Raw genomic sequence first — 27,247 nt, 5'->3', positions numbered from 1 at the left:
CAAGTTCCGCCCGTACCTGTACGGGATCCCGTTTCGCGTTGTCACGGACCACCACGCTCTCTGTTGGCTCGCCAACCTCAAGGACCCGTCAGGACGCCTCGCTCGCTGGAGTCTGCGACTGCAAGAATTCGACGTGGCCATTGTGCATAAGTCTGGCCGCAAGCATAACGACGCCGACTGTTTGTCTAGGGCCCCAGTCGAATCTCCTCCCGAAAGCACTGACGACGACGACGACGCCTGTTTTCTCGGTGCAGTGACAGATGCCGACATGGGAGCACTTCAACGAGACGACCCGGAACTTCGCGCCGTGATCGAACACCTCGAAGGCCAGGGAAGTTCAGTTCCGAGAGTCTTGGCCCGAGACTTGTCAAGCTTCGTTCTGCGGCGAGGTGTGCTCTTCAAGAAGAACTTCGGAACGAGCAACCCTGCTTGGCTGCTGGTTGTTCCGGCCAGCCTGCGAGAAGAAATCTTTCAAGCATGCCACGACGACCCGACGGCTGGACACCTTGGCTATAGCCGGATGCTCGCCCGGATTCGTAACAAGTACTACTGGCCGAGACTCCCGAAAACAGTCCATCTGTACACAAGGTCGTGCCATGAGTGCCAACGACGTAAGAGGCCTCCGACGAAGCCAGCAGGACTCCTGCAGCCGATACCTGCCCCAACTAGGCCTTTCCAGCAAGTCGGAATGGATTTGCTTGGGCCGTTCCCAACATCGACGCAAGGAAATCGGTGGATTATCGTCGCGACCGATCATCTTACACGATACGCCGAGACGAAAGCCCTGCCATCGGGAACAGCCGTGGAAGTCGCCAAATTTTTCGTCGAGTCCATTCTCCTTCGACACGGCGCACCTGAAGTACTGATTACAGATCGCGGGTCATCCTTCATGGCCCAGCTGACGCAAGAAGTCCTTCGTCTCAGCCACACCAGCCATCGTCGCACCACGGCGTACCACCCGCAGACCAACGGGCTGACGGAGAGACTCAACAAAACCATCGCCGACATGATTTCCATGTACGTCGACGTAGAGCACAAGACATGGGACGAGGTGCTGCCGTACGTCACGTTTGCGTACAACACAGCGGTTCAAGAAACCACGGGAATGACACCGTTCCAACTGGTACACGGCCGAACGGTTACCACGACGCTCGACGCCATGCTGCCTCACGTGCCAACCGGTGATGTCAACGACGACGCTCAACTCATCTCCCAGCGCGCGGAGGAAGCTCGTCAACTGGCAAGAGTCAAGATTCAAGACCAACAGCGAGTCGACGCACGCCGGTATAACCTTCGTCGCCGGGACGTCCACTTTCAACCCGGAGACCGGGTATGGGTTTGGACACCAATACGTCGTCGCGGTCTCAGCGAAAAACTTCTGAAACGCTATTTCGGACCCTACAAGATCATCCGACGCCTCGGCGATCTGAACTACGAAGTTCTACCCGACGGAACGCGCCCATCTGCAAGACGTCAGCCGCGACCCGAGGTGGTGCACGTCGTTAGGCTGAAGCCGTATTACGAACGATAGAACTTTCCACTCTCGTCGACGGGTGAACTGTGAACTGTGAACTGCGACTCGCGATTCTGCTGCCTCTTTGTTTTGGATTTGTTTTTGTTTGTTGTTCTTCGTTTTGTGCTGCATCGGGACGATGCACTTTTTAAAGGGGGGGGATAATGCCGCGCGCAGGGTCACGGACTTGTAGAAAGTTCTCGTTCATTCTTGCTTTGGACATAACTATCGTTCATCCTTGTTTTTGTTGTTCTAGAAAGTGCTTGTTCATTCTCGCCCCGAGCGCGCTACGCTCGAACCTTTTCCGCCGAATCTTCGAGATAGTGACTCACTCTAGATAAGAGGCCGCCCGCGACCTTGTCGAGTCAGTTTCGCCCCAGCGCTCGACTCCGCTGTCTCGCCGACCTCGACGCTCGCGACGCTTTGTTAATATTTTCTATTCTCCTTTTTGTTTTCGGCACAAGTTCGCCACATTAAACGTTTATTTCTTCCTGTTTATTTATTGTCATTCTGGTCACCACCCGTGACAATATCTCTATAGCCCCCAGAACAATTCTTCGTGGGGCAAGTGACTTGCTCATTCACATTGATAGGCTTAAGAACAGATGCCCAGTTGACATCCGTAAAATAATAGTGCATTTAAATGTAGTCGCCTGCCGAGAAATTACTATACGAGGTGTGAGGAAGGCATCTTTAGGAAGGAGGAGTGCAAACTGGTGAAATACGGGAGAACACTACATCAAGTGCAGGGTGATATATATCTTCAGGGACCAATGGGGATTGACTCCGAACGATGGAAACGCGTTCCATACTAGAGAAACATGAATCTAAAGAATTCTCCTGGTTGTTAAAGGGGTACTCTGGCGATTTTTTTAGCTGCCTCAACTAACTATATTTCCTGACTCCCCGGCCTTTACCCTTTCCGGTATGCTATTTAGTATCACGAAATTCATAATAGTTATTGCCAATGCGGCAAATGAAAATGGTGCAAAAACCAACATTCAAACATACGCGCACTTTTCAGTGCCGTGACGTCAGTGGCGGGCAGGCTTGCCAGTCGAGCGAGCAGTCTAAAAAATAGAATATGCCAATCATTTGTTCCGTGCTGGAGCACGGGGATTGGAGCGAGCATCCAAAGCATTCATTTGACACCATGAAACTGCTTCGAATCAGTTGGGAACAAATTCTACAGTCCAAAGAGTGAACCCCTGCACTTTAACTGACGTCACTTTTTCGTTGTTGCCAGTAGAGACTTTCAGTTTGAGAAACACGGTGAGGACCAAAATTGTAAATTCTATAACTTCGTGAAAAAAAATTATTTTGACCTAATATTTGGGATACTATTTTGGCGATGTTGTTTGGCGAGTTTAGCAAAATTTCAAGCCAATCGGGGACCATAAAGAAATCGCCAGAGCACCCCTTTAAGAGCATAATTGTGCTGTCTGAGATCTAAAAACGATACGAAGTTCAGTAGACGGCTGCATTTCTGCTTGCAATAAAAGTTGTCAGTGTGAACATTTAAATTTGTCCAGTTAATACCTGGAGCGTTAAAGTCCCCCATTATCAAAAGGTTGCACCTATACAACTCTTTCACTATATTCTCAATGTTACAAGACACCTGATGAGGTGTAGTTTGAGGAGGGAGATAAAACAATCCGAATAAAACACCCGCTTTGTGCACTCGATTTCAACCGATAGACACTCAGGGGACCCCTCTAAATCCTCGCGTCTTTTTGAATTGTACCGCCTGTCAACTGCAATCATCACACCACCTCCTATGCTACCTCGCAAAAAAAAGTCACGATCGCGATGAAAAAAATTTCAAAATAGGGCGGAAAGTTATCTTCAGAGCTAATGGTGGGACGCAACCAGGTTTTCAAGCAAGCACATAAAAGAATAGTTAAATACAGTAACACGAGAAAAGAAACACTCGGCCTTCGTCCGAAGACCACAAAATGTTTTGATAAGACAGCCTAGTCTTACTCATCAGTGTTTTCTGCAGTGGTTTTTGGCCACTTACCGAGATACTTTGAGCAAATCATCTTGAAGAACAGCTCTGAAGGGCTTGAATAAACCCCAGTCAGCGCAACGGTTCGAGCCCTCGGGCATGTGGACATGGGCATTGAATGTGCCGTTCGCTCGTCATGTCCGTCACCCTTGGAGGCAGGCGGATCTTCGAGCATACATTGATTGAGTAAAATTATATGCACGGGCGCGTGCACGTTGACTGGAAATTGCTATGCACACGACGTTTTGAAACTCGTATAAAACGAATGGTTAGAACGAATTTCCGAAGCGGTAGCGTAGCTAAGTGGCAAGGTGTCTGCCTCATACGCAGCGGACCCCGGTTCGGTCTGCAGTGTGGACTTACTTTTTTTTTTCTCTTTTTTCTTGAACATTTTATTTTGTCGATATTTACTACATTTCTTTTTTATGATTAACACTTAAAAAAAAATGTTGCCAACAAAATTTTGCTGAACTAAAGGGTATAAGACTTCCTTTCCGGATGTGCAATGAAGGAAAGCAGGGCTTGGGTTGTCAGCTGGACGCCGCAACGCGGCGTGTACGGAGGGGGGGGTGCCAAGTGGGTTAATGCTTTTGCACTTAGCAGCCACACACTGTCGCTGTGAAGCGGCGTGAACGCAGGTTGGGGGGGGGGGGGGCGGGGAGCTTTACTTATATCGATTTCCACCATGCCCGTAACATTTGCGCCTAGAACCGAGAGGAGTCGGACACCCACCCAACGATTCCGATGCTAGAGATGCCGCGGATCTCCCAGCTCCAATAGTCTGTCCTCTTGGCAGCCCGAGGGGGTGAGGAATCTGAATCTGCGCATTCCTGGCTGTCAGCCATGGTGAACTAGAAGGCTGGAGGCCCCCGACACTCTGCCCGAGGGCAGACACGGGCCACGGCAGCCGGTTTCAAAGCTGCGCCGGCCTCCGCTCTCCTCAAGCCTGTGATTTCTGCAGGGCCCGCCTTTACGTCATCGCACAGTGAGCAGACGAGCTATAGCGAACCAGAATAAGGCGGGTAGTGGAAAAAGCGGCGGCCTCCATGTGAGGCACTTTGTGTAGAATCTATCAGGTGGCACTGGCGTTCCATCCCGGACCACTTCTGCCGGCGGCGAGCCCGTTCGAAGCGTAGCTGGTTTCAACCTTAGTGGTTCATTACCACGGCCTGTATGTGTTTCATGGATGTTGCAACGTCTATGAATTAATGTTTAAAGTTTATTCGCGCAATGTAGCGATTTTGTGTTTTCGGTACGCTGTAGTGTTTGCCCTGGCTGGCTGGCTGGCAAACGCTCCTCCATACGGACCCATCTACCTGCCTAGTCTTGCAAGGCACCCAGAGTATCTTGTCTTTTTGGAAATAAAGACCATAATTAGTATTCTGCTTTGATTTTCAGTTATATGCCCATAATAAATGCGTGTACCACTTTCCTTTGTTAAAGAACATGCCATTGTGAAAAATAATTGTTGAAAAGCTACACTTCCATTTGGAACGTGCTGAACGAAGGAAAAGTAGGTAAAATACTCGTAATCATTGCGGCACTCTTTGTGGCACTATTTCTGGAGTGTTGTAGCGTTCGACTTCCGCCGTCCGCCGCAGGTGATCAATCAGACGACTCTTTCCTTGGGGTCAAGCGGGGTTTATTACCATGACTCCTGGATCCCGACCTGGCCAAGACTCGGGACAGCAACTCCTGTCGGCCGCACTGGCCACCCCTTTTAAGCCCGTGCGTATGCAATGGGCACCGGGAGCCGCCCCCCCGCTAGTCGCCGGTTTGGCCGCCGTGTGGCGGGCCGAGCGCCCCACACCTCTCCCCCTTAGAGGTCGAGGTCTAAGATGGCCTCCTCGTGGGCCGGGTCGCGGAGCAGATCCGGGCGGAATCGGCGGAGCACCCGGATGGCCTCCGCGACTTTCAACGGGCGGGGAGCTGCCGGAGGTGCAGCAGGAGGTGGTGCGGCTCGGCGAGCCCAGTCCGCGGCGACGCGAGCTTGGTGCAAGGCGCCCGCCAGGTGGATGGGGTGGTGCAGTTCCGGCACTCCGCAGACGGGGCACAGCAGGCATCGAGGCTCAGGCTGTAGAAGCTCTGTCGAGCCTGCTTCCTCTCCTTCATGAGGGCCTGAAGACTGATGTTGGATGAAGCTCTCCTGTCGTCGCCGAATCCACCCTGGAGGTCGTGGAAGACGTGATCTTGCGCGAACCGTCGGAGCAGCGCCCCTGTGTAGATGCGCAGTAGGATGGATGAGATGGTGATGGGCCTGAAGTCTCCGCCAGTAGTGGCCGAGCGGGACTTGGGTATGAAAACTCTTGGCCACCTTGAGGTCCTCGGGAAGCATAGCGAAGGCCAACCAGTTGGTGAAAATGATGGCAAGAATGGCTGGTGGAATCTGGAAACCTCGTTCAGGGTAAGGCCGTCCGGGCCAGGGGCAGTCTTTGCGTCGGTGTTCTTGAGCACTCTTTGGAGCTCTCCTTCGGTGAACGGCTCCACCTCTACGTTGAGTACTTGTTCGGATGTTATGAACCCGTCAACCGGTCTTGATGGTGTAGACATGAGAAGGTCGTAGACCCGGTGGAGCTCCGAGAAGAGGACTGCTGGGTCAGCCCAGTCCAGCCCCAACTCGTCGACGAGCACCTTAGGCCCCAGACTGTACAGCCGTTGATGTTCTGCATAGCGTTCGTTACGGCGCTGGTTACGGTTCTTGGCTAGACGACGCTTCTTTTTCTTGCTGCCCTCGGTGCCTCCCCTCTCCCCAGGTCCTCTCCTATCTGGATGGGGTCCAGCAACCCTTGAGCGATGGTGACAGGGGTTCCTGGTGCGGGCTGCAGACGCACCCAGGCAGATCCGGCGTCGTGAACGCGGACCGGTTGAATAGGAACCGGCTGCTTGTGTGCCGCCGCCTTGAAGGTCTCCAGGATCTCCTTGTAATGGCGTGTATTTCGCTGCCCTGTGATTCCCTGTGAGGACTGGGTGGTGAATACCCTGGCAAAAGCAAGGTTCATATGAGGGTGGTCCTTGCAGGTGATCTCTGCCCTGGCCAGTGCCGTCAGTTCCGAGACGGTCCACCGCGCGTTGAACTCTGCTGGTGGAAGAGAGTTTGCGGTGCCAATGTACGTGTGACCTCTGCGATGATGGATTTAGCAAAGGGACCAGGAACGATGACAGTTGGCGGGGTGTCTGGCGAGGGGCCACAAAGGGATGAAGTTCGGAGTAAGGGTGAGACATCCTTTCCCCGTCGCGTGCCGAGCTCCCTGCGCATCGCCTCTGCGCACTGGGGCATCAGACGGTAGTCCCGGACGCTCTGCCATGTTCTTCTTAGCATCAATGCAGCGAGCTCTTCGTCACTACGCATGCACAGAGAAGCCTGGAGCTTGCACAGCACGAGTGCATGAGTGTCCCTCTCTGTCCAGGGCCTTGCCTCCGGTGTAGGGGGGATATCTCGGGGGGTGACCGGGGTTGGAGAATGATGTATGGACTTCTCGCTTCACCGCTGTGGTCTTGGCGTGGTGAGGGGTGATGAGGGTATGTCCATCTGCAGGCCGGAGGAATCTTGCACTGATGGCAGTGGTCCCCCTGGAGTGGCAGTGGGGGGCTCACCATGTGCAGGAACCCTGGAGTCCGGCCGAGGTAACCTGCTCCGCAGCTGTTCTTGCTGTAGCAAGTCCCTGTACAACTTCCGCCCCCTGATGCCCTTGATGGTTTGCCAAGGTACCCCTGCGTACCCCTTGGCGAGTTCTTTGTTGGTAAACTTCATCTTGGCGGGCATCGACAATTCTTGGACCGCCAAAGTCCTGACGTCCTCCGTGGTCCAGTCACCTGCTGGTGGGAGACGCAAAGCAGGGGTGCTGGTTGTGAAGGGCATCGACATGTCTGCCCTCTTGGAGTCCCGGGAGAACTCTGGGTGCTCCTTCTCCTCGGTGTGACTTGCAGGGGAAGGAGTGGAAGCCTGCGGAAGCTCGTTGCTGGCCACACTGTGTGAGTCGGCGTTCGTCACTACGGTTGAAGTGGGCGATACTAATGGTTTCTTCCGACACCTTGTGTAATGAGACGACATGGAGGTGCTCTTGGTGTACTTTTTGGCGAGGCAATAGAAGCACCTCCGTACGAAGTGACAACTATGAACATGTTCGTAGTGCCCCCCAGAGAGATGCGAGAAGTTAGTCGTTTGTCGCACAGGTGGCAGACAATCTCCTCTGAGGGATACAGCCTCTCAAAGGTTTGCTAACACGCTAGGTGATGGATGAGTCCCTGACATGCTGAAATAAATAGGAAAAAAAATATGAAGCACTATTCCCCCAGCCGCTTGCGACACAGGGTATTTGTATTTAAGTGTAGGCTGTGAGGCCGAGAGGGAGAGCCTGGTAATGTGGCCTGTGCTGTACAGGCCACAGTAACTTGTTCAAAAGGTACAAAGTTCCCTAGAGCACTAGATTATACTAGTCCTGCAGACTACGCCACTACATGTAGTGAAAACCAGCTAGTGGTGCCCTGCGTAGCCCCAAAGCGTAGATCCGATCCACAGGGCTGCATGCCGAAGCACAAAAAAAAAACCCCAAAAACCATGTTTATTGCGCCAAAGTGCCGAACTGCGCTTGATTACGAACAAAAAACCTACAAATGTTGCTAAAAGAAAGGAAAGGAAAGTGAAAAGACGTTTTTCTCTGCTGCTAGTCTAACAGAGGTGGTGAAATCCACGGGTGGAACGTGTTGCCCTCTGTTGATGGCCGGCGCAACTAAACAAAGTTGCATGCGCTCCGAGTTCGCGTGCAAAGTTCGAACTGGAAACCGGCAGAGCTGCCACGAGAAAAAAAAAGGATGGCAGTGGGACCAGGGACTTTTGTGCGTGGTTCGACGCACGGAGACTGAAAAAAAAAATGTTTAGTGTAGGAACCAGCGGTCCACTAGCGCCTAGCACTAACTCCAGCAGCCAAAAAACGAGTGACCGTTAAGGGGTGAAGAAAGCCTCAGCGGCCGGCTGCTCACACGTTTGGAGAGGTGCTGAAACTGCGCTGGCGGACTTGAGAATCTTCCAAGAGCAGCGGGGGGTACCCGGCGGTGTCCGGGAGCACGCAATAGTCGTGGAGGCGTGCGGACCTGGCCAAAGGCGCGATCGCCGGGAACTCGGCTCGCTAACCAAACGCAGCCGAAACGAAGCTGACTTTCTGTTTACCCACAAAATACCCAAGGCATTTGGCTTTTTTTTTTTTTTTTTAACGAGTAGGACTTGTGCACAAAAATCGTTTCCTCGCCCACCCCTTCGCAGAGGCATCAGGCTGATCTTTGGCATGAAGTCTGGAAGTCCTTATCCTCTCCAAGGGAGAGGGACCCACCAATAGCCCCATGGCAACACACAACCGCCGGGGCGCTTCATCGCCCGTGCACCACGGAGGTCATCTGCTGATGCCGACGAAAGCACCTGACCCCCCCCGAAGGCAAAGTATAGTCAATACCTTAAAATCCCGTCTACCAAACCCAAGATTGGTAAGAGCTGCAGCACTTTTTGGCGACCAAACACTTGATATATATGTGATAGTCAAACTAGTCACAACCGGTGCAACACTATTGGCCCCTTTAATAATATCCAGAAGCTCTGGAACACTATAGTTTGCACTTTCCGCTCATGTGCGGCATCTGGGGTGGAATACGTACCCACCACCTGTGTATCAACCACAGTCATCTGACTACCTCCTGCAGTAACGAGGTCTGGCACATATTTCTGTGTTGCGGTGTAGACAGCAGGAAATATGTCGACTGCGTGTTCTTAGACTTTCGAAAGGCATTTGACACGGTTTCCCCTCAGTTATTATTGTATAAATTGGCTTTGCTAAACATAGATCCCAACGTCCTGAATTGGATACAAAATTATTTAGAAGGTCGTGAGCAGCGGGTTGTTTTAAACGGTACTATATCCACATCAACTCGGGTTACGTCGGGAGTGCCACAAGGGAGTGTCTTAGGGCCTTTACTTTTTCTCATATACATAAATGATATCACCGAAAACATACAGTCTCATATTAAACTGTTCGCCGACGACTGCGTATTGTACAGGGAAATAAACACGTCAGACGACCTGGCCATGTTACAAACCGACATAAATATTTTATCTTCTTGGTGCAATCAATGGAAAATGAGCCTAAATTTAAGTAAATGCAAACATATTCGTTTCTCGAGAAGTAAGCTGCACGATTCTTATAGCTACCTAATCAACGGGACTGTTTTATGTACTGTGTCGGAGTATGTTTACCTAGGAGTGCTATTTGCGGATTCCCTAAAATGGAACAGCCATATAGAACGTACAATCGGAAAGGCTAGTAAAATGTTTTATTTTATCCGTCGAAATTTTAGATCCGCGTCGCGAAACGTCAAAGAAACACTTTATTTTTCTTTGGTAAGAACGATCCTTGATTACGCGTGCGTTGTGTGGGACCCTTATCACGACTTCCTTATCAATAAACTAGAAAAAATTCAAAATCAGGCCGCGCGTTTTGTACTGAACAACTATGACCCTTATGCTAGTGTTACAGATACCAAGGCCATGCTGGGATGGGAAACACTCGAATGTAGACGAAAAAAAATAAGACTAAAATTTTTCCACCGTGTCTTTCACAACAAAACAGGAATTGATAAAGCCACTTATCTTATGGAGCCATCCTACGTTTCTACCCGTTGTGATAATTCTAAAAAGGTTGCTGTTCCCACTTACAGGACTGACAGTTTTGCGAATTCATTTTTTGTCAAAACCGCGAGAGAGTGGAACGATCTCCCGGAAGATGTTGTGTCCATTGATGATAATGACGTTTTCTTTTTCCACTTGTTATAATGTTTTCTAAAACCCCCCTACAATAATGCCCACAGGGCGATGTAGGTACAATGTAAATAAATAATAATAAATATCACATCTCTTTTTAGTGAATTTTAGGGTATACGGAGCATTGTCTGGTGTTGTAACATAATGAAAATGGTCGTAGTCACTCAAAACCGAGAAGGACATTGTTAATTCTTGTCTGTGCACTTACCGCCTCGAGCTTTTCAAAGAGGCATACACCCACTTGGTGTCCTCTTCCCGCCTTCTATAGCAAAGAAAAAAACAAAGGGTCTAAAAAAAGCGGATATAACTTGACCCCACTCCCCCCCCCTTTTTTTGTGTAAAAATGTTTTTTATTTCTTTTTTTTTTTACATTGTTGTTAGGGTCTAAACAAATATAAATTTAGGGGCTTGGTGTTGAAAACAAAAATGGTTTTGCGGAACTGAAGGGTGCCAAGCCTCGCTTTGCGCGTGAGAGTGTCACTGAGCTCGACTTTACCAAAATAAAAACAACCCTTCCTTTAGAAAAAAAAAAGTGGGGGGGGGGGGGTCTTCAATAAAAAAGTAACGGATTAAAAGAAATCCGTTACGTAAAAAATGTAATGAGAATCGCAGGTGTCATGTCACATGTTCAATGCCATAGAAGGACGAAATGAATGCCATGGACTCCCAGTTGGGCGAAAAGGTTCCGTTTACAAGGTACACTTTAAGTGCGACATTGTCATCTTTGGTGTGTCATTAGAGCGATTTGAGAAGTGGTTTGCAGAGAAGGCCTCTAGGCCTCATAGAGGCTTCTTAGAGAGCTCTAGGCCTCTAAAAAGCACTTATTTATGTCAAATTATTTTTAAACACCACCGCCACCCCACCGAGCACCACCCGTGAGGGCAGCTCAAACACCACCACCACCGCCACCGCCACCGCCACCGCCACCACCGGCAAAAGCGCCACCCGCGAGGGCAGCTCAAAAACCACCACCACCACCCCAAGCGCCACCCGCGAGGGCAGCTCAAACACCACCACCACCACCCATATTCTCTGATGACGAAGACGCGGAGTATCTGGTACTCGATAGTTATAGCGCCTCGTCGTCGTCTGCGTCTCCACCACCCGTTTCGTCGCCTACCCATCCCGCAGCTAGAAAGAAAAGGGACTCGGAATTGGACGACGCCTCTGACCGCGCAATGTTGTTTACAAACGAAGAATACGGAATGATGGAGTCACCGGCATCGAGCGCTATAGAAACCCCCCGGTATTCCGGCGTGACGCCGTTTCACGTTCCGCAATACAATTTTGAACTGGCCGAAAGTAACGCGGACAAGGTGGAAGCCATCAGGCGACAGTTTAGAGAAATCTTGGGCCCTATGACGATCGAGACCTTAAACCATTACACGGTAGATCAGGGTTTTGCCTACAAACTCGAACGCGCCTTTGAGGAACTCGGCGCGTTGCGCCAACGCGAATTCCTCTACAAGGCGCTCGTGGCAGTTAAGCGCATGACCAGGGTGGACGTTGCCTTTCGCAACGTGATCGAGTTTATAAATTTTGTGCTGCGCCGAGACGACTACAGGGTCATGAACGTCGTGTTGAAAGACAACAAAATCGACGTCGAGTGCTACGAACGGGTCGACATCGTGGAGAAGCAAATCTGCAAGCGGCAGTGGCGAGTCGAATTTAAAGAAAAGTATGGACGAGAACCGAGCCTGGCCGAGGAACTGTCCAGAGATCGCGACTTGAACGCTCGAGCGTTGTGTGATGCGGTGATGGATTACGAGGGAGGGCCCTCGATACTACAATTATAAAAATGATGGAATCGGACTCGCAGAAAAAAATATTGAGGAAATTCATCGAGGACTTTGTGATTGGTGAAGACATTTGGGAACACACTGCCGTCGTTTATAAACCATATCAACACCTGTACACGGGCGACGTGTTGCGATACTTGCGGATTCAAACGGCCATCCGAATGATCATGGACGACGAGCAAAAAAAACCTACGAGAGCCCTATGAGACGCTCTGTTTGAAAACATATCCACGTTCGTTCGTTTCGAGAGAATGAAGAATAAGCGTCGACGGACCGGCGCCCGCCGGACAAAGAAGACGGGTGAGGGATTTTATTCCCTGACAAAAGTCCCGGACATTAGTAGTCTACCGACAGACATGCGATTGGAAATTGAAAAGTCCTTTACTCCTAATCCGAAATTGAAGACTCAGCTAAATAACCTTCTTCTGAAAAAGGCGATCGTACAATACTGTAAGCAGCGTCAGTACGACATATCGCAGTACCCGACAAACGTTCTGGCCAAACGCTACAAGTTTAGAAAGATACCCCGCGACGTCCGCGAACACTTTGAAAAGGGAGTCGTCACCCACAACTCTGTCACCAAGCACCCGCTTTCGACAACGTTTCGCGAAAACGCCATCGCCGTCAAGGTCTCTTCTTACGTGAACAAACTCAAGAACAAAGAGCGTCTTCCGACGCGCGTTCCAGAAAATGTCGAGGCTCTGTTGAGAGGCATGGCTTTTAACGAGTAAATAAAAATGGTCAAATGTTCCAAGTGCGGTTTCTCGAAACGAACCGCCAGAACAAAGTGTTCGAGATGCAACAGGAACGGTCGTAGACTCGATAAGAGAAAGCCGTATCGCCTCGAACATTTCACCAAGGAAGATCAAAGGCGCATTCTCGGCTCCCTGCGGGTTAAACGAGGACAGAGTCCAACCTACCTGAAACTTTTATTGGGGAAACTAATTCAGGCCTTTGCTCGCAAACACCGACTGCCGGCGTCATGTCCGATCAATCGAGCCAGGCACGCGCTGATAACTCACGCGATCCTCGACAAGATTCGACCATCGAGTCAAAGAACGAGGAGGAGTCGTAGCAAGAGCGTCGCGCGGCGGAGGACTAGGAGCAGGAGCGGAAGCGTCGCGCGGCGGAGGAGCAGGAGCGGAAGCGTCGCGCGGCGGAGGAGTAGGAGTAGGAGCGTTCTCTCCTCGGGTCGAAGAAGAGGAAGGAAGAGGAGTCGCAGCGTCGGCAACAGGAGGAGCCGTAGCATTTCCATCAACCGAGGCCGACTCGGTCGCAGCGTCAGTGTCGGTAGGCGAACAATGTCCAGAAACACCAGCAGCGACTCCAAGTACATGTATCCCGTGTAATAAAAAAATGTATCAAGTGCGCGTGGATTATTCTTTCGACCAACTCCCGCCGAGCCTGCTCAGGTTTCTCACGAGCGCTCACGAGGGGTTGCGGTCGGACAAGAACCCTCTCATAAAGCTTGCCAACGACGTGATCAGAGACTTTCAGGTCTTTAAGATGCACAAGCGCAGCGCCCCAATTTTCGTCAATCAATTTCCAGTTCACGTGTTGAATGACATGTACTCGATAGTGCCCGTGCGTAACAAGAAGGGCGACGTCATGTGCGGAAGGGAGTACGCCGAAACGGCCAAGGCTATTCGATCTAACTCGTTCTATCCCGTGTTTAAAGCGAGAAGCAACGGCGCAGCCCTGTTGGAAACCAAAGTCGGTAGGACCACCGGAGATAATCATTCGCCCTACGTTTCGGGAGTCTTGGTGGACGTAAACATTGACAAGATATCTAGCAAGTTTCACGACGTGGTCACCAGCCGCTCGATCAAGGTGGGGCAGTGGATCGACGTGATTCGCGACCCACCGCCGTCCTTTCTGGAAACCATAGTCGTGGCCTACGAGATGGTCGAGCTAGGCGAGTTGTATAGGACAATAAACGGCGACTTTACAAAATTGCCCACGCACGACACGTATTATTCCGACAACATCGTGCACCGAGAGTCTGGTGCAAAGTTTCGTCCAAACGCGCGCGACAACGTGCGAAAGGAATTCAAGTATCGCGTTTCCAATCGCCCCAACTACAGGATCGTGGACGACTCGGAAAAGAGACCGCTGGGTCCGTCCACGGATAGCTTCTTCCATTCGACCGGCGGAGGCCGCTACAAATCGACTCTGCGTACCAGACGGACGGTGTACGAGACAAATAATAATAATAATAATAATGAGCCCAAGTTTCACGGATATTCGGACGACGACTACGCTGAGCGCAACGTGGATAGCGACGACGACGCTGAAGACGGTGACGACGGTGACGACGACGTCAGTGACGAGATCAGGCGCTACAAGTACAAGAGATACTACACCGAAAGCGATCACATTATGCGAGCTTTGCGCAACGTCTAGTACGTGTCTTTTTTGAAATAAACAAACAATCATTCGAGAGGCTTTATTTTTCTACATACACAAAACGTACGTATATATACGCGCGCCTGCCGAAGCGCGTCGACAAACGTAGAACATGACCGGAGTAGCATCCAGCGTGTCCAAAGTGTATCGCGAGGCCACCAAGTTTGATCAATCGCGAACCTTCGACTGGAGCAGAGTAGTGGCCAACGTTTATTCGGAAGACTCAAATGAGGAAGAGTTTGAACGAGAGAGGGTCGTCCTGTTCTCCGAAATTTGTAAACTTTCTCATGTGTCCGCGAACGCTCTGACCGTTTTGGACCTTGTCGACTATCCGACCTTGGAGGACGCACAATTGTTGTACATTGTTTGTACGTATACGCACCTCAAGACCATACTCCTGAGGAACGCCCCCCTATTGTCAAACTCTGCTCTACAATACTTGGCGACCTACGCTCAATCTCTCGAACATCTTCAAATCAGCAACAACGGTGGCCGTATCAGGAACGAGGGATTGATTCATCTGGCTCCTTTGCGTCGACTCAAGAGTTTGTGTCTGACTGGAATAAGAAACGCCAGTCGAGCTGTCCTTCGAGTGATATTGCAGAACAACGAATCTATATACGCTATCTTGGTGATAACGACGGAACTCTTCGCCTCTAAAGATAACGTGACGCACTTTGTCTTTTGCGCTTCGAATCAGTTGAGTCAGGAAATGTACGATTTTGTTTTTTGTAGCGAAACGTTATCTCCGTTTTCAGATAGCGAGTGAGGGTATATATATATATATGTACTCGCACGTACTACGCTTACAGCAAAGCTAACCCTACCCTCTCCCCCGACATCACGACACGACACGACTACTACCCTATAACCCAAAGCGACAATGGCTCGACTAGACAGGTCCCCATCTCTCCCGCTGGCCGACACCTGCGTACAAGTGTTCGCTCAGTCCAGAGTGTCAAGCGCGGTGGATTGGAAAACAGTGGTGCTTAGTATATACCACGAAGAAGAGGGCTACGCTTGGGACAACGTGGAAGGGCAAATTCACTGTGCGTATACCGAAATTTCAATATTAAGAAGCTTTCCTACGCACATCACATTCTTGGAGTTGGTGCACTATCCAATGCTGCGAGACCGCCACGTCAGTGATTTGGTTCGTTTCTACCCGAACATCAAGACTTTGCTCCTACGTCACGCACCCGGCTTGACCAACGACTCTGTAAAGTGCTTAGCGGACGGTCTACCTAATTTGACTCACTTGCAGATTGATCGTGCCTAGACCTAGACGACGAAGCCTTGATGTATCTCGCAGAAAAGAGGATCATCGACGTTGGCATACGGAGCCTCTGCATGACCGGACTCGGATTTATACGCCGAGAAACGCTTCACCAATTTCTCAACGTGCATCGAAGACTGACTACTCACCGCTAGAGACGTCCCCAACAAGGACGTCTACCTTGGTGAATACACTTTGTGTATTTCTAGCACAGTGTCTCCGTCACTAAGAAACATTGCGCCAACCGACCTAGACGTTATCGAAGGTGTGGACGGTGTTGTGGGTGACATCGAGTACCAAGACCTCGACAGTGACGACGGTGACGGTGACGACGGCTACAGTGACGACTACGACAGTGACGCCGACGAATATCTCGAATCGGACGACGACAGAATGCTGGGTCCGATCGTCCTAAACACCTTCAACTACGACGAAGGAGAAGACTCAATGGGCGAAGAAGACGACTGAGTTATGCTTGAAAATAAATATTTCGCGTGCTTATATTTTTGAGTCACGAATCGTTCTTTTGCATGCACACTACACTAGTGCCAGTACAAATAGTTTATTTAATGAATTCGATACATTCCACTCACTGCAGATTTACAAAGGCAACACACAGATTGCTCTCTCGAATTGTAAATCATTGGAAATAGACAATTTAAACATAAGGCGGCGTGGGCACAGGGCAAAGTAACTATACACACCGGACAGTTCATGCAGACGACGCAAATCGTCGTGGACGGATCGGACCGCTTCATGGAGATGCTCGTCTTGTCGATGCGCGTGGGATACGGACGTCCTACGCTCAGCGCCGAAAAAGAATCGCTGTTTTCGAGAAAGGACTTTAGCTTGTTCGGACAGGAAAGATCAAACTTGGAAGTGGCCAATGCTGTTATAAAGTCTAGGCTGTATTTGTTTGAGACAAACTCAATGTCCTTGGTATATTCTAGCAACCAAAATAAATCGCTATTTCTATACACGTCGGACACCTCCTTGATGTAGGTTACGCTCGCGCACAATCGAAGATAGGGGCAGCGAGGGTTGTACTTGGCGTGTTCCTCGACTGGGTCGTCGTAGTCGGCTTCCCACGAAAGCAACCGAAGTCCGCAACAAAAGCATTCCACGGTCCGATCGGTCAGGTAATAAAATCCCGCAGATGCCATGTAATCCACGTCAAAGACGTCTTCTTCTTTCGGCCGAGCGTCGAAGGAGGCGAACCTCGCAGTGCAAGTCTGAAACTCGGGCCTAAAGGCAAGCGCTCGTTCGGTCACCACCGCCGAGACGTCTGGACTCAGCGTGCGTAGCGGTGCGTCACAGTCGGATTCGTGCAGTCCTTGGGGAAGTGTTTCGTCCGAGGCCACGATAGTAGAGAGTTGAGTCTTTGCTGGCACATCGAGCAGCTGAGAATCCGCTTCTCCGGATCGTAGGCGAGTCCTGCCATGGCAAAGTCCTTGGGTGTGAGGGTACTGTTGCGCAAAGGCCACGTCGCAAAAGTTTTAAAGTCGGACATCACCTTGGCCACAGTCGGGTCGTGGTCGAACAGTCTCCAGTAGAAAGACATGTTCTTAAGCAAAGTAGACTCTAGAAATAAAGTCGATTTTGAGTCTACGGGCCTTGCAATGTTTGAATAATATGGTGCAGTCGAAACACGACACGCAGTGTCCGCACGGCAAGTAGGCAATGTTAGCCGGAGCCTTCATGCTTACGATGCACCTCTTAGTTGATTCGTCTCGTGACTTTATAGCGGAATAGTGCGTATCACAGATCGCGCTATCTATCACAAAGTTACCCCACCTACCGATAGCCTTGTGATCGAACGAAGGAAGGGCGTTCACTGGCTCAAACAGAGTGTGACTGCCCAACGGAGTCGCCTTGCTGCTCCGAATGGCACTCACCATCGCCGATACGTTCAAGGGATGCGTCAGGTTGGCCGTGTACAGAGTACTCATAGTCCTGTTGCGGAACTTTGGGTCCTTGACGAGATCGTCGATCTCGGGAAAGTGACACGCCCAGTACATCTCGCTCCTGTAAACCTTTTCGACTGCATCGTGCACGTAGTAATAGGTCTTGTTCCCTCGTAGAAACACGCAATTGGGGGACCTGCGGGCGTGTAGCAGCCACGGATCGTCTTCTTCGCAGTCGAGGATCGAAAATACTTGCACCCCGCAGTAGAAACAAACGAATATGCGGGTCACTATCTGTTCGCGGGAGAGGTAGCCCTGCTCGTCGTCGTGCGAGCAGAAAAAGCCGGCCTTGGCGAACGCAGGGCCTCGAACATCGTGAAAGGTCTTGGCTCGAATCTTCTCGTCGACGTATCTCTTGTAGACCGGGTGAGAGTAGCTCGGCAAGACGGACACGACCCTTGCTACGTTCAGCCGCGGGTCCCTGTACTGCTCGAGAAACTTGCACGGCATTCGGCGGTGAAGGTCCATCGGGTGAAACCTGAGCGTCTCCCAGTCCTGTTCGGCGACTTGAAATTTGCAGTGCCGACAGTAGATGTGTTTCCGGTCAGCGCAATATTCTAGGCCGGCATAGGCAAAGTCTCGAGGCGTGGCTCTGGTGCGAAGTCGCCATTCGGCGAACGTCTTGAAGCGACGCACGACTTCCTTGCTTATGGGATCCGTAACGAGGTGCGCCATAGCGACGATAATGAGAGGAGCCCTCTACTCGGTGCGCAATATATATTCTCTCCATATCTAGGTTGACCTCGACTGGGAGCGGAGTCGACCTTACATAGGCGGTAGCAATTTTGTTTATTATAAAAATGTCTGTCGCAGAAAATTTTTTAGACCTGTTGAAAAAGGGACGATGTCAACACTCGGTGAATCACGAAGACGCCACCGATATTTTATTACCCGTATTCCGGCAGCGGGGAAATCAAAACGTGTCTTACAGGAGAGATGGCGATAAATACGTGCCCACGCTCCCGAACGACACGTCGACCTTACTCGGCTACTCGTCCAAGAAACTCATGCAGCACATTACCAAGGCGCGCACGACGCTCCTGACCAACGGAGATGTGGAACCGGTTGCAGATATGCTCTTTCGCGTTTTCGAGCTCGGTAGTAACATACTGATGACGGTCGACATGGATCAGATGGCCATCCAAACGCTCCTGAATGACAATACAGTATTTCACTGCGTAATGGGAATCGAATACGTACGAAACAGTCTCAACATACTTAGGAAAACCTCTTCCTCGTCGACCACTCAGCGCGTCATCAGGGATCTGAAGCCGTACGTGGACGCGTACGCTACTGCCATTCTGCGCCTGCTACTCCTCTACATCGAAGAGATATTTTCCCATGCGCGCGAGGCGACTCGCGGTATGGCGGTGGGCGCAAGGACGGCAGCCAAGATTACGGCGGTCATGCTAGTATCCCTGTGCAACTACGCGGCGGTGCGCGTAAAGTGCAACCCCATCTTTCAGTTTGAGAGCGCCATGGGCCACAACTGGCTCGACGTGGCCAACGGTCTCAGCCTCGTGCACAGGATCACGCAGCCACACACCGTCAACGAAAACATTGTCGGGGCCATTCGCGTAAAGTTTTCGCAAAACAACAAGCCACAGGACGTCATCAACCTCCTGGTCGAAGAGAGCAACAGGTTGTACACGAGTAACGTCGAGAACGGAGTGTACCGCTGCGACACCGACTACATGACGCTCCGGACCGTCATGCCGGCCGAGCGGGTCACGGACGACGTCAACATCATCGATCCGGCCATCTCTACGACGCTGCGTGACCACAACGAGCTCATCATGAAGAGTTCCGACACGATCCCCGTGCCGCGTACCAACCACTACGTGCTAGCCCTGCAGAAGGAGAAGGCGCCGGCCACCGAGGTGTCGGTCCTTAACATCGCCTCCATCATAGAACAGTGCATGAGCAACGGGCGCGTGGACTCTCGCTTCGTCGAAGTGCACAAACAGTCGGACCAGGGCACGCAGGAGCTCAACAAATTTTACAGCCAGGCCTGTTGCGTCTCGCCCCGTAACCTCGGTCTGTTTCTACAGTGCCTAAACTTTGAGATGATGGACTCGGACATGTTTGGGGCCACCTTACAGTGCCTCAAGATGACCAAGGGCATACCCACTCCGCGCCAGGAAGAAATTGCCACCTACTCAAACACGGCGCTATTTCGGATGGCCACCAACCTGTTTTATCACACGCGTTTCTGCAGGAGCTACCGCGGCGAAAACACCTACCTGTACGACTCGCGCTTCTTTAACGACTTTCTACTCTGGGTCCAGTCGCCCAACTGTCTGGAACACCACATCTCGCCTAGCGTGTCGTCGTCCATCATCTCGTGGTGCACGTCCATGTCTACTGCCATGCACACTACGCGCGACGCCAACGGAGCAAAGTGCGCCATGGCGGCCATATCCACGTGCGAGGTGGACCAACGCGTACTGGCCGACTTTTTGAACATGTTCATCAAGCTCTTTATCGAGGACGAGACCGAGATTAGCGTCATCAACAAGAAATTTCTCGAGAAGGAACTACTCGAGGCTTTTGCCTCCGTGTCTAATTGCTACAACCTGTTTAGGGGGCAGTTTGTTTCGGCGACGGCCTTGCGCCTCTTCCTAGCCCGTTGTAGGTGGCCCGTGGCCGACGACGTGGAAGTCATCGTTCCGGTCGAAACAAAGTTTCTCAACAGACTGATATGCGACAGCGACGACCTGTTGTCCAACTCGATGCCAGACAAGCTCCGTAAAACCATGGAAGACGTCTCCACGATGATGGCGCCGCTACTCTCCAATCCATCCACGTCCGCGCCTCACAGCAAGGACGACGACAGCAACGTGCCCATGTGCATTTGAAATAAAAAACCGCCAACGCCCCCATATACATTAACAAAAAGGTTCGGTGACTGATTTGAACGATCGAGGGAGTAAAATGTTGAAACAGGTCACGTTCGTCGATATCTTTTCGCAACAAAAAATGAGGACCCTGCGAGACTATCTCCATTGCGAACTGGACCTTTCGGTATCGATACCCTATAAAATCTGGATCGCTATCGCAAATTTCTTTATTCAAAACAACGTCCCATCGGTCGTAGAGGGAGCAGAGTGTTGTCAGAAAGACAGCTCGTCGTCCCACTATCTACTCGTCTTTTCATACAGGGACAAGGACGCCAACCGAGTGGTGGTGGACTGCATAAACTTCATCAACGTGCTGCGCGATCTCAAGGTGCACGACGTGATATGCACCAAGCACTACGTCTACCTCTACGTCCGTCACTCGTCGGCGCATCACAACGTGCATGCAATTCTACCCTTTCTCCACCACGTTCTGCAAAGCTATGTAAACGACAAGACGACCACTTTGCCACTCGATTACACTTTCGATCCCCTGGAAGAACAAGAATCCTTCTTCGACGTGATTCCAGTCACGTACCACGGCACCTACGAGGTGACCACCTCTCTACCGGCGCTCGTGGCCAAAATCAAACCCAAGGAAGACGGACAGTATGTGTCAGATCGCCTTTATTGCGAGAAGCATTGGATGTGTCTACACAATCTGGTCGTCTTGAGGCTCGTCGACTGTTTCTACTACATCACTATACAGAAATTGCAGATATTAAAAGATGTTACAAAGTCAAACATTACGTCCACCAACGACTATGGCATTTACAAAGTGTCGTATTACAAGAAGTGACTCGCTTTCGCTTGTGTTTGTCTGCTTTGCCTAAAATAAACGCTTACGCTAGCTTGCACGCTGCTATACATCTGTGTCTCTATGTGTGTGCGTCTGTGTGTGTGTGTGTCCAAACAAACGTTCTTTTATTCACAACATGTCGTTGTAAATGGCGTCGAAACTAGGAAATCGAAGGTTGCTCAGTCGCCGCTTGTTCTTCTTATAGGCCCGTCTGATGAGGCTAGTGGTGAACGTGCGAGACCAGTCGCTGCTCTGTCTAAAGATGCACAAGACGCGTCGTAGATCCATCGTCTTGATGCAGGGACACAGACAGCGGGTCTCGTACCACTTGTAGACGGCAGCAAGGGCTTCCACGTCCGACCAATTGTCGTAGTCGTCATCAAACTCCATAGCACCCATCATGTAGAGCGCCGAAAGCGCCTTGATGGCGCTGGAAACCGCAAGGTGTTCGCCGCTAGATTCGATAACGTAAGCTCGTATGTCCACCGCAGATTCCAACGCGTCGCTGGCCTTTAGGGCCCTTATGACGCTCGCAACGTCGGCGAGACTCACGCGGCACGCCTTGTTCTGCCCCATGGTCGTGATCGGTCGCGTGACGAAAGCGTTTGTTGTCGCGTCCCTCTCTACCACGCGGTCTTCGTACACAAACTCTACGGGCTTTACGTACCACGCTAGCCGGTCCTGCTGCGTGGTGTAGAGCGCGGTGTACTGAAGCAGCTTCAGGTATTTCGTGACAATCTCCTCTACTTTCTGCCGACGCTCGTTCGCCTTGGGCCAGTCCTTGGACATTGCGGCCGCTCGCCTCCGCGTAGTGGACCCTTCCATAGGTGCCGCGGCATCGACCGCCGCCAGTAAAATGTCAAAGAAGCTAGTCTCCTTCGTTGCGGCGTTCATCATTGCGCGAAACAGGTCCACCTTCTTGCCGTCCACCTTTTTAGATGAGCTTATCATAAACGGGAGCATCTCGTAGCCGCCGTACAGCAAGATTGGCACCACAAACGACAGCGGGTGAAGATCGGAACTACTGACGCGTACAGCGCGAGTAAAGAAATCGTCCTTGATGTGGTAGTAACCCGCCTGACGACTGGGAAGAGACTTGTCCAGCAGAGACACGGCGTGTTGCACGCCGCCAAACTCGAACCTGTGTTCGTCCTGTCGCTTCTTACTCTCGCTGTACTGGCGGGCCGAATACACGTAGACGTCTCGCGAGGGTATCTTTTCCACGACCGCAGCTACCCCGAGGAGAATGTCCGAATCGTCGGTGACAACGACGGACACGTCCCAGCGCTCGTCGTTTGGCGGCGGACACATTAAAGAGTCCACGACCTTGACGTCGCCTTCCCCCACGTAGAACGGCGGCAGGATCGTAAAGGACGAGAGTTGGTACGCTGCAGCCGACTCGTTCGAGTAGCCGTCAATCACCTCTTTGGCGTAGAGTGGGTTCTCGAGAAGCGTGGCATATTCCCTGACGTGCTGCATCACGTCCGAGGCCGCGGTCAATCGGCAGATTGTGGCCATGGCGTCTTTGCCGTAGCGTGCCAAGTTTTTGAGCCTTCCGTTCAGGACAGACTGCAGTCTCGAATTTTCGATGGTCCGAACTCGCTTGGTGTCCTCGCCAGACGAGTTTTTGATGACGTTGGCCAGCTCTCTACTGCGACGCTTGTACTGCTCGGGCCACTTTACCGTCGGCGACATTCCGTCAAACACCACCACCACGTCAACTTCCACACGCCTGTTTAGGGACAGCCCCTTGACGACCCTCTTGACCGTCCTAGATATGCAATGAAACACCGTCGTGAAGAAGGCGTCGTATCGGATGCAGCGTTCGCCCGGTCTCGCCTCGTACTCCTTGTCCCAGTCCAAATCTCGAAGAACAAACGCGTCGTCTTCGATATAGTCTTCGACGTAATCGCCAACCAGATCTCCGTTGGTCTCGCCAACGTAGTGTTTGATAAGCTCGAGGTTCAAGGCTTCCCACGCTCGCTCTCGTTCCTCTCGGTCGGCGATCGCTCGTGCGGCATCGATCTTGTCCGCAAACGTCTTGAGATGGTGGTCCGTCAGCGAGTGTTTGCAGTGGTGTAGAAAAATGTTACCGTCGACGACGACTTGAATGCGCGCCGACTCTCCGATCACGAACGAGGACGTCACGCTCTCATAGCCGAAGTGACGCGCAGACGGCGTAGGCGAAAAATACGTCCGCAAAACGAGGTTCGTGGCCGTCTCGACGTTACTGCCGGGGTCGTCCAAGAGCTGTAACTAAGACTCGAGTAACGGTGCCAGTTCCTCCTCGACGGCGCGGTTGCAAACTGCGTTGAGTGTATTCCAAAGATTTCGGATACCCATGGTGTCAATACGTTTATTGTGTGTGTAGAAGGGCGACGCTTAAGTACTCTCATCACACAAGGTCACGCCAAATAATGGAGGTTGTGTTTTTTTTTATTGGACGAGAAAGTGATACAGTATGCGTAATCCCTCTACCTGGGTGAAGGGCATCGGGTGACCTCCACTCGAGTGGGTAAAGTAACGCCCGCTCCCCTTGTTTAGATAGAGGAAGGGCTCTTGTAAAATGAACTTGAGGGGACAGAAGCGCTTGTTTGTTTCGGGATCGAGATGAGTGGAGAGCACAATCGAGTTGTCAAAGCCAGGTAGTTCGAGGGTGCTGCCTGTGGGTACGTGCGTGTATGCCGTTTTGCTCGGCACAAAGCTGACGATCGGCTCGTTGGTTATGTTGTTGATCAGAGACGGAATCGCGGCAAGACCCCTGTTTATTCTCTCTTCCCAGTCGCTGTGTTGGAAGAGGACGTTGTCCACGGTGCGCAGCACGTCTAGTAGCCGAATCTTTTTCGTTGCCGTCATGGCGTTGGCAATCACGCTCGGAATTCCTATCGTCTCGCACAGTCGGGGTAGTATGGTCTTGACGGTCGACTCGACGCTCTCGACAATTTTCTCCACCACGTCCTCTTGCAGGCCGGAAGCCTTGAGGCAACCCACGCCGCCACTCGCGATGCCCCCGCCGCGCTTCTTTCTCACGGTTCCGTCCAGGTAGACCATGACGGACGACGTCTTGACGTTGTTGATGTCGTTGACCACGTCGGAGATGGTGGGTTGCCGCACGCCCAGAAGGACCTCCCTCTTCTTTAGCAAACGGAGCTCGGCCGTGGCCACGCCGCGCGGAACGTAGAGGCACGAGTCGTAGGCAAACTTGTACGCGTTGCGGATGGCGGCGGCCGTAAACAGGTAGTCTCCGTTGTAGGCAGAACTAAATAACTCCAGGTTGTACATGGCGCGCACGCCCAGGGCTACGGGCTCTTCGCCGACGCCACCCGTTCCGCCAAAGGGCAGATTCGTGACTGTGCTTGCCAGCATTGTTATTGCGTCTGCATTCAACCAGCCCGCCTGATAGGTCTCACTCGAAAAGATTGTCTTCTCGTCGCTCCAGTCGCCTTCCACGTAATCGTTGTACGCCGGAACGTTTTTGAGAAACACGTAGGACCAGAACATGGGGTAGCGTTCCACGAGCTTGGGGTGATTCCTAACCAAATACGTGACGTGATCGTACGGATCAATCACCGATTTGTACTGGTCGTATAGGACGCGCCCGACAAAAGCCAAGTCTGCGCTCTCGTTGGTGTAGGCCGCCCTGCGTGGAATGAGGATCTCGATGGGCAGTACGGATCTCTGGTCCGAGACGCAGACGCGGGCGTTATCGACGCTAAGGATCCAGGGAAAGGTTCTGCCCAAAACCTCGTAAACGTGTTTTCTAAAGAGACGTTCGCTACCGGCTCGATGGTCGCTCGCGGAAGTCACCGCGTTCCGGAGAGTGAGACTGTCGTAAATGTCGGATCGCTTGTTCTTGTCGGTGTTTTTCCAGAAATATGCCAGCATCATGTCGTAGACTATGGTCGCATTAGATGCTACGTTTCTTTGGTCGGGTGTCGTCAGTGGGACGGTGTCTAGTCTGTGGTTCGTACTAGTACTACTACTAGTAGTAGCAGTAGTAGTACTAGTAGTTGCAGTAGTAGTAATAGTGGTCATGGGAGCCGTAGTTGTATGCACAGTCGTATTGAAAGGGGGAGTTGCGGCCGTGGTGGTGCTGTGGGGATTGTTGTAATTGTCGATTCGCGAAGAAGGCAGGAATGCACTCCTAAACATGTCCATTTTTATTTATAGAACGTTCTCGTACAAGTCGTCCGAAAAGTCGCTGTCGTTATTAATGCTGTTTACGAGCTTGTCCCGTTTACTCAATTCCTTTTTCGGTTTCCGTTTTCTTCTTTGGGCAAACAGGACGCGGCACATTGTGAGCGAAAAAACCAGAACGCTAAATGCTAGCAGTATCATAGCCCACAGAAAATAGACTCCGTTTATTTCCGAAGCCTTGAGTATAGTAATTTTAAAGGTCATCTCTTCTTCAAACAAAAAAGTATATGGATTGCGATAAGGAATACGTGTCTTGCGTCAACGACGGAGACTGCTCGACTCTATGCACGGGGCAGGCAATATGCGGCAATTACGGAAAAGGAATCAGACGATGCGTACGCAGAGAACATTACGAAACGTACAAGCGGCGCTCGCACGACGATAACATGATTGTCGTGTTTGCAATGAACAGAAATTTGGGTTATTTAGAACCGCGAAACGTACCGGTGGACATGGTAAAGTACGCGCCCGACGCGAGAAGAAGCCCCCACGACGTCGCGTCCAACCGAAGATTGGCGTCGGAAAGCGACGAGCGAGACTCGGTGTGGCTACATATTTACGGACCGACGACGGCGGACGTGACTCCTTACGAGTACAGAGCCAGGCTTCCGAGGCGCCTGCTCAACGGGTTGTTAAAGTGCTCGCTCAACTTTCCAAACTTTGACGTCAAATAAAGACGCCCTTGTTGTATAGCATTCGAAACAGGTCCATGGAAGTGTAGACGACGCGCTGACCGCCATTCCAGACGACGTCGTAGATTTTCTCCTCGCAGCCGAGAGCTCGCATAAGGCGAGCTCTCGTGCGTAGGGACGTACGCGTCGGCTGTCTTGTCCCGCTTCGAGTGCACGACTTCCAGTTCGCCCGGCGAAAGTAGGACGGTCGTTCCGCGGTTGTCCGGACTGTAATCGTCACTCATCAGGTATAAACTATTATTTAGAGAGTTCCACCGCATACCCACGTTATCCCAAAAAACGCACTGGTTTTCTTTCGAATATATGTACACAAATACGGGTAGTCCTTTAAATTTCCTCTTCAGTATATTATACGCGGCAGGCAGAGAAGCCAGCAGCCCTACGACATACTCCATAATTGGTTTTTAATTTATATAAAAACATGCCGGTGCGAACGCTTTGCGATGTGGAAGACAAGCGCGTCTCCGGGTTGGACAAAATACTCGATTACATAACGTGCAACGTTGACGGAAGATTTGGCGCTTCGGCTCTCTTTAGCACCGAATGTCTCCAGTTTCTGATTAACGTGCCCATCGCCACGAAATTCGACGGAGATAAGCCCCTCAGTGCCAAGGAGCTCGCGGACTTTATGAGGCTAAACAAGTCCAAACTAGAGGTCTACGAAAACGTCGTCAAGAAGTGCGGACTGGACTCGGTGTATCACTGCGAAACGGAATCGGGCGAAGGCATTCTCCGCATCGCGCTCATGAACGACAACTCGTCGCACAGACTCAAACGCATCGCCGCCAAGATCAACGGAGAAGTCGGCGGCATGGGGCGTGTCGTGTCGCTTCACACGCGAAAGGACACGCAGCCGCTCGCCAAAGTCGAGGCGCTCGTACACATCGCGCA

At 51.4% G+C, this 27,247-nt stretch overlaps 1 protein-coding gene and 1 long non-coding RNA gene across 2 annotated transcripts in view; one reads left to right on the top strand and one right to left on the bottom strand.

Annotated features, from left to right (window-relative positions):
* The window catches only part of LOC121834129, a 474,916-nt gene that overhangs the window by 286,495 nt on the left and 161,174 nt on the right, over positions 1-27,247 (bottom strand). The window lies entirely within an intron of this gene.
* On the top strand, positions 6,309-7,314 carry LOC121834135. Its single transcript, XR_006077071.1, has 3 exons — positions 6,309-6,734; positions 7,057-7,145; positions 7,227-7,314. It is a non-coding gene; the product is annotated as an uncharacterized LOC121834135 (long non-coding RNA).

Source organism: Ixodes scapularis, unplaced genomic scaffold (genome assembly GCF_016920785.2).
Source record: "Ixodes scapularis isolate PalLabHiFi unplaced genomic scaffold, ASM1692078v2 ptg000597l_1___fragment_1__unscaffolded, whole genome shotgun sequence".
Lineage (NCBI taxonomy): Eukaryota > Metazoa > Arthropoda > Arachnida > Ixodida > Ixodidae > Ixodes > Ixodes scapularis.
Note: the sequence above shows the minus strand (reverse complement) of the source record. Positions and strands in the feature narration are given on the sequence as shown.